This window comes from Monopterus albus, unplaced genomic scaffold (assembly GCF_001952655.1).
Source record: "Monopterus albus unplaced genomic scaffold, M_albus_1.0 scaffold16.1, whole genome shotgun sequence".
In the NCBI taxonomy this organism is placed as follows: Eukaryota; Metazoa; Chordata; class Actinopteri; order Synbranchiformes; family Synbranchidae; genus Monopterus; species Monopterus albus.
Genome location: NW_018127896.1, coordinates 4,028,229 through 4,037,989, shown reverse-complemented (window position 1 = coordinate 4,037,989; position 9,761 = coordinate 4,028,229). Strand labels below are relative to the sequence as shown.

At 39.9% G+C, this 9,761-nt stretch overlaps 1 long non-coding RNA gene across 1 annotated transcript in view; it reads left to right on the top strand.

The window, feature by feature from the left end:
* The first annotated feature begins 782 nt into the window (after positions 1–782).
* LOC109955711 (uncharacterized) overlaps positions 783–9,761 on the top strand; it is an 88,903-nt gene continuing 79,924 nt past the window's right edge. The window contains exon 1 of the long non-coding RNA XR_002274304.1: positions 783–998. This is a non-coding gene — a long non-coding RNA (uncharacterized LOC109955711). The remainder of the gene's footprint in view (positions 999–9,761) is intronic.

Here is a 9,761-nt window from a genome sequence, read left to right as displayed (position 1 = left end):
ACTGAAAAAAGGCACAAAGGAAAAACATTTGTGCTTAGAGACATGCAGTACATACATATGAACACACACTGTGTACGCCCAGCCAGTCAGCGAGCCAGCCAACAAGCTAGCTAGCTAATAAAGCAGAGGAGAGCGTGGGTTGTCATCCCTATGTTTCTGTAGCTCCACAACCATAAATTAAGCCCCTGGGAGAGACCAAGAAGCAGATAGGGAGGGATAAAGAGTGGGTGAGAGAGAAAGAGGACAAGCAACAGAGCAAGTGAGAGAGTCAGAATTGAAGACAGAAAGAGAGGAGAAAGAGACGAAGCCTCCAGACCCAGTGAAAGCCCCAAAGACTGAACAAGAGAAGGAGTGGGAGGCAGCAGCCTGCCCTCCCTTCCCTTCCATCCTCTCTGCCAACTGTGCAGCGCTGAAAGCTTTCATCATCTCTGATTTTTGTGGCGTGATTTTCTGATTTGTGATGCACTGCATCAGCGAGTGTGGATAGTGTAGAGATCACACAAATGGAGACAGATCATTTGTAAGGCATGTGAATTGCACAACAGTTTAGGGTGTACAGACCAAATACAGAAGTCTGGTTAAAAGGAGGTAACACTGTCTAAAACAAAAGAATAATCACAGATTCCATTGAATTTCTTTCTGCCTTTATACCCAAACATCAGTGCATTGCTCACCTCCAAAAAAACTGTGACAAAAGGATGATAATTGCCCAGCCTCACACACACACACACACACATGCACACAGCCACACAGAGAGTTCTTACCTTGCCCCTGTACAAAAGGCCTCCCACACAGGTAGTTTTTGGTATTGTTAGAAAAGATGCGTTCATCCATCATCCAGCCATCAAGGGAGAGACAGTGACAGCTTATGGATTGACTTCCTCTCTCCCCCCTCCTTCCCTCTTTATGTTTTTTTCTGCATGGAGTCGACATGGGACAGAGGATGTGCTCCGTGGTAATCAGCACCCATCCTGCTGTCCATCTCGGTGAATATTATGGTAAGCACCACAGTGACTCATACTAGAAGTGCTGCACCTCACACATTTCCAACAGACTTCTGTTCAAGGTTGAAGCATCCACCACTTGAAACCAGTAGCACTATACATTATGCTGCATTTATGCACTTTGGGATAATTGTAAAAATGGATTACCAGCTGGGAAAAATATTCAGATGTTCACATCAGTGTCTGAGTAGTAATTGCAGTTGTGTGTTTCTGTGTACAAACCTGGCATCAGAAAAATGTGGACGTCAACACAGGTGGCAAATCCACCAGCTGGCAGTCCAGCAAAACAGTATAACAGTTTTGTTATTCATGTAATGTATATTTTATAATTCCAACATCCTAAATTATGCATTTATTCTTGTAGTCATAGTCATCGATGATTCATTTCAGCTGTTATATGTTTTAATTAAATTAAGTTTCTGGTGGGCAAATGTTTATTGGAGTCATCCTAAAACTTATAGATTATATTAATTTCATTTGTAGTGTCTTTAGGTAGGCATGAAAGGAAATGTCCCAGCATGCACTGAGGCAATAGACATAAGTTTGATTGGATGTCTTTCTGCATTGCTACTGGTGTGACAGTTTTACATTGCATTCTGCAGTGTTGTCACACTTTGCACAGTTCTGTAGTTTTTATATTATTAGCTAAGGCTGAATGTGATGTTGTGTGCACTGCTGTTGGCATGTATGGACGTGGTATGTGTGCACACTGTAGGTTTATACTATATAGTGCAATGGTTTACTGTAAGCTCAAAGATGAATTGGTAATTAATTCAGTAGTTTGTGGCTTAAACCTGGCACTTACTGTAGGACAGTAAACTTCAAATACAGTCCTGCACTCTTGGTAGTCATATCTATAATTTAAAAAAAAACTATTATAATTTTAAAAATATGTTGCTCAACCCAGATAATTTGCCTTATTTTAAAAAGTTTCAGTCACAAATAAGTGGAAATTACAAAGCTCTTTGTTCATTTCATTTTAGATTTACTATGTACTTACTGAGTGTGTAGTTTGTTCACCTGTTTTAAGCAGTCACATCACATCACATCACATCACATCACATCACATCACATCACATGCACTTCAGTGCATATAACAGTAACTGAACCATCACAGTACAGAGGGGCTTCTGTATATGTAGTACATATACCGTATGTGAACACTGAGTTTTTCCTCTCTTTTTTGTCAGCCTTATGCACGATCTTTTTCATGATCTTTTCACAAGTGTACCAAAAGGACTGTTAGGTTAGAAGAGGATTTCTGCCATCAATGAAAGATAAAGGAAAAAAAAGTCTATTGCAAGAACAAATACACTGCAGCTTTATATTAGCCATCAAATCTGCTATTGTTTTTATGTTTCTCACAGTGAGATAAATATTCTGACTCTTAGTGCTGAGCTGATGTTCCTGTGCCTCATATATGATATGGCTTCCTGCCACGGCACTGGAATGAAAAATAAGGGGGGAGGGAATGAAAAATAAGGGGGGACATTAGAATGATATACAGTATGAAGAGCTTTGAAAATGAACTCTATATTGGTCCATTTTTACCCTTGCATTCCCACCCTCATTCTCATTCACCATCTATACATTCTTCTCATTCCTGTCCTCCATGAGTGAATACAATCTAGTCTCATTTCCCCACCCCCACAAGGCCTTCCTGTGCCTCAATCAGAACTCGCGACAGCTATTCTCAATGGGCTTCTCCTATTGCTCGTATTTGTTAAACACAATCTCTGGCTGGCTCAGCTCACCAGAACAATAACCACAGCTGCTGTCAGACATGTCACGTTTTTTGTTAGAACTTTATCGACAGTGTAAATGGAGAACAGACAAAGATTATATTGTTTGTTATTATAATTACTGTATTTGAGTAGAAGGAATATCCTTCAAATACGAGTGTAGTACTGAGCAAAATGTAAAATATCGTAAGCAAATAATACGTATTTTAAAAGTTACTGTCTTAAATCCAATTTACCTCCGCCTATCCCTTCAACCTGAGCTTTTTCAGTGGCTAATTTAGCATTGTGTGCTTCCCATAACACCTTATATTGAGCTTGAAAACAAATCTGAACAGAGGGAGGGAACACAACATCAGACATTAAGACCTGGCTCTCTCTATCCTTGCCATAGGCCTTAATATGTGGTTTCCTTCCCACTGCTGGCTTCTGATGATATGAGTCACAGGTGGTGTCTCATCTCATAGTGGAACTGTTTTACCAGTATGGCTTGTCGTGATCATTTTGGAAGGCGTCCCAACTGAAGAATGACTCAAAACAAGGACTGGGTTGATAAGTAGATCTGGGACAAAGCCAGTAATTTTTTTTTTAATGTAGTTGTCATACACAAAGAGTAAATCCATTAGAAAAGAGGCAGGCATACCAATCTGCCGCACATCAGCGATAGCAAATTACATCTTATAGAGCTACAAAACAGAAAGAAAAATGACAGCAATTTTAAAAATGTGATATTTCTATTTTTTGTGAACTGAGCTTTGCAGCCTTGGGTCTTTCAAACTTGGAAAGCCTCCACTGTGTAAATGTATAAATACTGCATGTTTATCTCTTAAAAGGAAACATTTTCTTGTGTGCCTTTTGATATTTAAGTGTTTTTTCCTGTAGACTGTCTCTACTGTGCTCATATTACATGTTGCAGCATTGATTGCAGCGTTGGTTTTGTTCTGTGTCATGCATTTTTTAATCATGTAGGTTTAAGTGCAGCAGAGCCGCATGCTAAAGCCCACTCACTTGCACCTGCCACCCCTCTGCCTGCTGCAATTTCAGTGTCCCAAACACAAAGCAAGATAAAACCTCTTAATCTGCTTGGAGATTGCTGTCACTGCAGCCCAAAACATGAAGGCATGTGGTTATGCATGTGTGTGTGCATGTGTGTTTGTGTGTGCATAGATGAAGCGACAGCTCCAGTGTTCTTTGTTATGGGAGCAACCTAGAAAGCCCAGGGCATCTGTTGACCCAGCTGGCATTTGCTGAGCGGTTGTAGTACACCAGGTTAAAGGAAACATTTACCCAGCATGCATTTGTATTTGGTTATGTGCATGTGTGTGTTTATGAGAAGAGAGGGAGGCAAAGTGAATATTTGTGTTTGTGTTTTTGTGTGTGCTTGTGCACTGAGGGGATTAGGTCACAGGTAAACCACATCTGTTAATTCTAATGAGGAACTTTGTTTTTAAGTTAGTTAACAGCTAAAATAGCCAAAAAGCAGTTGGCAGCAAGATATAGCCATAAAATAAGTTCCACAACAATGGACTAATTGCCAGTAACATTTTCTGAAACAATTGCCCAGTTTCTTGTCTCACGATTTTGTGTTTAGTCCTTTATCTTCTATGCATGAGCGCAATACCAGCGCTTCATAGCCTGGGGTGGGAAGCCACAGCTCAACATTCTGTCTAAAACTAAATATGAAAGAGGCAGTGAGTGAACATGCTCCTGTGTTCAAAATAAAAAAAAAAAGTCCTCCGGGCAATAAGAAGATGGGAAAGCAAAACTTTTCTTGGAAAGCAGTGGCAGCAACCAGGGGAAGCAAATTCGCACATTTTCTCTTTTTCATACATGCACAAAGATATAAAAACACGGCTATTCATACCCATAACAAACAGGAACAGTTGGTGGTAAATGGTGTCAGTAGTTCTTTTGGGCTGTTGTTATTGATGGGGATAATATGTTAGTTGTGAGCTGCCTCAAACTGTCAGGCTAAATAGAGTGGGTGTAAGGGAAGTCAGTCGACCCCCAGCCTTGTCTTCAAGGACCAATCGATTTGTGAATGAAAAAGCAGTGAAAACCTAAACATATCCATCTAACTGGTGTCAGATTGAGCCAGAAGGAGAGCAGACAATATAGTAAGGGAAATTTTTAATAGAGATGACATTGTCAGTGTGCCATTCAGGTGTTGGTTCCATAAAAATCTGCTTCCAGTAGAACACTTCATTCACTAGCTTGTTTCTAAAGCACCTACATGCCAAGAAAGTCGGCTTATGCAACAGTAGCTAAGGTGTTGTTTCATTCACTACTCATAAAGCCTAACATATAGTTGCCATTGATGCCATTGATGTACAATTGACTTTAATAGGCTCAGTGTGTATGCATCTCCAGACTTTGAGCCCATATGTGTCCATTAAGTGAACATATGGGCACTGGTCAACGTGTATCATATACTATGTGGACACTGTACATTGACATATCAAGGCCTGCCATGTGTCTGCCTAATGATAGGGAAGCTCTTGCTGCACAGCACCGTATGTGGCAATGCAAATCAGTTTCATCTTTGATGTTTTCATTCTGCTTTGGGCTGATATTTCAATAACATGGAGTTCAAAGTTACCACCAAGTAGCTGAAGCTACTGAGCATTTTAATCTGGTAGATTGTGGGATTTGTGCAATTTGAATTTTAAAAAGTGCAGCAAAAAGGTTCAGTATCTTGTTTTGGAAATAATGCATTTAGTGTCTGCTAAGATTAATCAAGCTCACTGTAATTAGCTTCTCTGAAAGGTTATTCTAAAACACTTCATAGTTGCCCTTTTGGAAACAAATTACTCATTAAAATAAAGTCCTTGAAATGACACTGCTTTTGTAACAAAGGATCCAACATGTCTGTCAGTTGTAATTGCACTACTTTGCAATTCATGAAACTTTGAATTAGTTCATGAGACAACGTGCATTTTTGTGCAGCTAACCAGCAAAGTATTGATTTAAAATTACAGATATAAAGGTTGAAATTTTTATCCGTTTCTGAACTATGCCCATGTTGTTTGTTAAAGCCGAGCTCCCTTTAACTGCCCATGAAAATGTATGGGACATTGTTTTAGCACCTGATTCTGTAAGGACTGTAACCCCTAAACTTGAACTGATGAAAATGATGCATTGCTAGTTTTGGGGGTCTCAGAGACCCCTATACAATAAAAAATGTGCAACATATCTATCTGAATGGTTTTTATACAGCTCTGCCCCTCCAGGATCCAACATACATATTCTTGGATTTGTGTTATTGAAGTTTAATAAGAAATTCTTCATTAACAAGAGCTTTGTGGAGTATTATTGTTATGTTAATATGTGTGCTAGTGCACATAATCACAGTAAGAACAAACTGCATTGACCTGAAACAGCCCTTAACAGTTTATGTGCTGAGTTTCCTGGAACCTGTATTCATACATGAGGCGAAAGGAGAAAGCAAGACAGATCTGTCCTTGACCTTGTTGGTTACCAGAGTTTGGGTTTTCTACTTGTAGAAGTACCATCAGCATGTGTTCAGCCTCTGCAATCCACAACATTTACCAAGAGCATCACAGTTTTGTCACTTCTCCCACAAGGGTGGAGAGCCGTGGATATACAAATATATCAGTGTAAAAAGAGCAGCTATATACTATTTGTTAAACTGGAAAAGGCTTTTACTGAGCGCTCACTAGGCTGAACTCCCTCTGGCTCACATACAAGTTGGTCTCTGACTGCCCACATAATTATAAAAAGCAATAAGGGCAGGTTTCCTTGGGTTCAGACCAAGATAGCTTCAGGAAATTAAAATTTCTTGTGCTGAGCCATTGAGTACATGTATGACCATTCATCCCACCCAACTGCATGTGCAGGGTGATATGTGTTGTAATCATGGATAAATGAAAACTCTGATGTAGCCCCTTACTTTTCTCCCTGAACAAATCTCACACAGCCTTACTTTGACTGCAAACAAGCTCCATTTTGGTTTGCGATTGTAGCTTCCATTTGAGCAGTGTAATCAGGGCAGGTAGAGCCATATAGTGCTTGGAATGCCAGTGAGGCATGGGTGCATGTGGCTGCTAAATCAAATCAATGAGATAATCAATAAGTGAGGGCTGGAAGAACTTTAGAGCTGGAGGAAACACTCGGTAGGCCATTCACTCATGTTGATTAAAGGCTTCACTTGGTGGTTTGGCGTAGGCCAGTGTGCAGTGGGTTGACACTAGATCTGGGTCAATTATGAGCTAAGATCCTTTTAATTACTGAGGGTGTTTGCTCTACAGTCTGTCTGGCAGACATGCGAGTAAAGTGAGGTCTGAAATATTTGAACTTCTTGCAGTATGATTGATTTACCTTCCTGCATTTGACCTCCTAGAGCACGCCCCTGATTCAAATGTATGCAACTGTACACTGGAGTTATTTCATGCATTGCTGCTTTAGTGCAGTCAGGCTGTGATCTAAAGCTCCATCCTGCCCCAACTTTAGTTAAAGACTGATTAGTCACTTCTAAAATGACCTAGAGTGATTTTATTGTACACGGAGCAAGCCTGGAGGCAAAATCCACCCATTTTTACCATCTAAGGATTTGCTTTATCGATATAATTATATTTGAGACCTGTTTTTAGAATGTTTGCATATTGAAAGGTACATTAACAAGCAAAATGATTACACAAACTATTGCATGCTTGTCACGCTGCTGTGTTTCCATTCATGTAAAACACTCACACTGGAGAGCATTCAGCACTAGTTTCTAGCACTGACTCCAAGCACAACATTAAAGAACAGGGGGCATTTCATAACTATTGTGATTCACAAAGGACATAAGCACTAATAAAACCCAGCCACTGAGACCTATAGGCTCGCAGTGGATGGGCTAATAATAATAATATCTGTGAATAACACCAAGAAATCCCTGGGGACAATGCCAGATAATCGATGGTACACACTCCCAAGGGCTAATACCAGCAGTATTTGAAAGTGAAGGACTAATGGCAACTTTTCAGTGCAACACTTTCATCAAGGCCAACTTCAAAGGCTAATACCCGAGCTCTCTTTTTTCACAAGACCTAAACAAAAGGTGACACATTGAATCTCACCATTAGGAGTCAGATAAAAGCTAGACACTGATGCATTAGCCTAAATTAAAGGAAGGACAGGTGTTTTAGCCCCCCTATTATCATACTGCCTATTGGAACATGGCATGAATGAGAGACATGATAAGTAAAGTGACAGATATGCTGAATGACACACCATCACCTTCAGTGTGATTTTTTTTTTTCTGCAGTTGTTAACAGTGAAGCTCTAACCAGCCAAACCAGCCACAGGTATACTGTTTTTATTTTTGTTATTGTTTGTGACAGAGAGAAGTTGTAACTGCAAAGTGAAAGATCTTCCAGGTACACATACGCAAACTATTCTCAGGATTAAATGGCCCTGACTTGAACCAAAGCGAGACCGCTGAGATTTACACCAAAGCGGAGTGTTATGAGGTGTGCAGATAATGTTATCCCTGCTGGAAGTGTTGCATCAACTGCCAGCTCCTTTGGGGGATGAACACACGATCTACTGCAGGCCTGCTGGGCCACAGCAGTGTTGGAGTGCTGTGTGCCCAGCATGTTAAAGAGGCTACTCCACTCCACTGTGTTTGCCAGCAGCTATTATCCATTGCATTAATGAATGGGTCCTACTGTTAGACTGAGTCACAGATGACTACAGCACATAGGAGCACCTAATGGGTTCACACAGAAGATGTGTGACGTTTACAAGAGGTGTTATCCAGTATCATATACAATATATCACTCTGCTGCACAGTGTGTTTGCATTTATCCATTATATTGTATGTAATAGGACTCCATATGTTTATAGAGTGGATAACAGCAGTAGGAATAAACTGAGAAAGAAATAGTGTTCTGTTATTGTTCCTATCAATCCACGACACTTTTCTTGTCTTTTTAGCTCAGTAATTCATTAGAGAGACTCTTCAGTGGAGTGCTTTGCCACTAATCTTCTTTAAAAGGCAGCAGGACATCTGGACCGGAATACATTCATAACCTGCTTATTAACACTTACAACTGCAGCCTTGTTATGATGTACACATTTACCATGTTATGTGTGTAGTTTTTGATGTGCATGCAAAACTTAACTAAAATAGAACAAACAGAGAGAGATTAATAATGTTACTAACAGTTTTATGTTACAAAGTTGGCACCTTGCTGTTTTAGTAAAGACTTATGCACCTGTTTAACAAATGTTTTGGCAATAACAAGGCTGTGCGTTTCTATTCAGTAGCAATGTGGTTATCAGCAGTGGTAAACCATTTTGAGGTGCTTAGAGTTTTGTAAATGTTTGCATGACATAAAAGGGTCTTGGCGTCTCAATTTCTAATCACTTATTAGCACAACTTAGTAACCTGCATTTAGATAATGCTAATAATTGATCAATAACGGGCTCTGCAATAATCAATCAAGATTGTTGACATATTTACCTTCAGTTATATGTCAACAATCACTTTATAAATTGATTTAGGTCTAGATGTGGTATAGCCCTTTTCCAGAAAATATGTGGCCAAAAACTCCACTGGAGAGGTTTTGTTAATGACCTCCTTAATGTAAAAAGATGACTAATCAAACTCCTTACATTCCAAATTCAATGAAAAATTCCTAAAAGCAAATTGTTTTTTACTCAACCTCAACCACACTTTATTTAACAAAATAGAAGCAGGTCAAATATCGCAAAGCATATAATTGTAAATTTGAAACACAATGTTTGAAAATTATGACAAATCATTAGTGGGCTGTGGCACAGTAATACTGCACAGAAGAGACACATAGTTAGCCCCCCACCCCCCGCCTGTGTTTGGACAGAAGAGCAGGGATCAGGGAGTTGAGGGTGAAGCAAGGTGACCAGACAAAAATGCTGGGAGGTGATGATGCTGGATTTTTGTCACAGATCTGCTGAGATGTTAGTCCCCAAGGTCAAGCTGCGGCATGGTTAGATATCAAGGAACAAGGGACAAGGGAGGGTTGAAGGTAGG